Below are 1,929 nucleotides of genomic sequence, written 5' to 3' on the forward strand. Positions count from 1 at the left end.
GCGCAAAAACCGGAAGTTTCACCCGCTGGGAGCATAAACTTCACTCTCCATTTGCCGGAAGTTTCACTAAAATCTACGCAAAAATGCGACAACCAGAGACTTTTAAAGAAGAGCTTGGAACGTTGACATTTTCACCCATTTGAAGCCAACTTTCGAAAATTCCTAACGTCTTAACCAGAAAGGCCAAAACTCGGAAGTTTCACCCGCTGGGAGCAGAAACTCCACCCTCCAGTTGCCGGAAGTTTTCCTCAACTCTAGCCAAAAATGCGACACCCAGAGACTTTTAAAGGGGAGCTTGCGAGGTTGAAATTTTCAGCCATTTGAAGCCAATTTTCGAAAATTCCTGCCGTCTTAACCAGCAGGGGCAAAAACCGGAAGTTTCACCCGCTGGGAGCAGAAACTCCACCCTCCAGTTGCCGGAAGTTTCCCTCAACTCTAGCCAAAAATGCGACACCCAGAKACTTTTAAAGGGGAGCTTGCGAGGTTGACATTTTCACCCATTTGAAGCCAATTTTCGAAAATTCCTAACGTCTTAACCATAACGCGCAAAAACCGGAAGTTTCACCCGCTGGGAGCATAAACTTCACTCTCCATTTTCCGGAAGTTTCACTAAAATCTACGCAAAAATGCAACAACCAGAGACTTTTAAAGGGGAGCTTGCGAGGTTGACATTTTCACCCATTTGAAGCCAATTTTCGAAAATTCCTGCCGTCTAAACCAGAAGGCGCAAAATTCGGAAGTTTCACCCTCTGAGAGCATAAACTTCACTCTCCACTTGCCGGAAGTTTCATTCAAATCTAGGAAAAACTGCGACAACCAGAAACTTTTAAAGGGGAGCTTGCGATGTTGAAACTTTCACCCATTTGAAGCCAATTTTCGAAAATTCCTGCCGTCTAAACCAGAAAGCGCAAAACTCGAAAGTTTCATCTGCTGGGAGCAGAAACTCCACCCTCCAGTTGCCCGAAGTTTCCCTCAACTCTAGCCAAAAATGCGACACCCAGAGACTTTTAAAGGGGAGCTTGCGAGGTTGTAATTTTCACCCATTTGAAGCCAATTTTCGAAAATTCCTGCCGTCTAAACCAGAAGGCGCAAAACCCGGAAGTTTCACCCTCTCAGAGCATAAACTTCACTCTCCACTTGCCGGAAGTTTCTTTCAAATCTAGGCAAAAATGCGACAACCAGAAAATTTTAAAGGGGAGCTTACGATGTTGAAACTTTCACCCATTTGAAGCCAATTTTCGAAAATTCCTGCCGTCTAAACCAGAAAGCCCAAAACTCGGAAGTTTCACCCGCTGGGAGCAGAAACTCCTCCCTCCAGTTGCCGGAAGTTTCCCTCAACTCTAGCCAAAAATGCGACACCCAGAGACTTTTAAAGGGGAGCTTGCGAGGTTGTAATTTTCACCCATTTGAAGCCAATTTTCGAAAACTCCTGCCGTCTAAACCAGAAGGCGCAAAACTCGGAAGTTTCACCCGCTGGGAGCAGAAACTTCACTCTCCACTTGCCGGAAGTTTCAGTCAAATCTAGGCAAAAATGCGACAACCAGAAAATTTTAAAGGGGAGCTTGCGATGTTGAAACTTTCACCCATTTGAAGCCGATTTTCGAAAATTCCTGCCGTCTAAACCAGAAGGCGCAAAACTCGGAAGTTTCACCCGCTGGGAGCAGAAACTCCCCCCTCCAGTTGCCCGAAGTTTCCCTCAACTCTAGCCAAAAATGCGACACCCAGAGACTTTTAAAGGGGAGCTTGCGAGGTTGAAATTTTCACCCATTTCAAGCCAATTTTCGAAAATTCCTGCCGTCTAAACCAGAAGGCGCAAAACCCGGAAGTTTTACCCGCTGGGAGCAGAAACTCCACTCTCCACTTGCCGGAAGTTTCACTCAAATCTAGGCAAAAATGCGACAACCAGAGACATTTAAAGAAGAGCTTGCG

The 1,929-nt window shown here is 45.8% G+C and overlaps 1 protein-coding gene across 1 annotated transcript in view; it reads left to right on the forward strand.

Annotated features, from left to right (window-relative positions):
- LOC109539319 (rho GTPase-activating protein 21) overlaps positions 1-1,929 on the forward strand; it is a gene marked incomplete in the record, with an annotated part of 91,600 nt that overhangs the window by 35,035 nt on the left and 54,636 nt on the right.

The sequence above is a fragment of the Dendroctonus ponderosae genome, unplaced genomic scaffold (assembly GCF_020466585.1).
Source record: "Dendroctonus ponderosae isolate FM_Combo_2020 unplaced genomic scaffold, Dpon_F_20191213v2 Dpon_F_20191213_12, whole genome shotgun sequence".
NCBI classification, from domain to species: domain Eukaryota; kingdom Metazoa; phylum Arthropoda; class Insecta; order Coleoptera; family Curculionidae; genus Dendroctonus; species Dendroctonus ponderosae.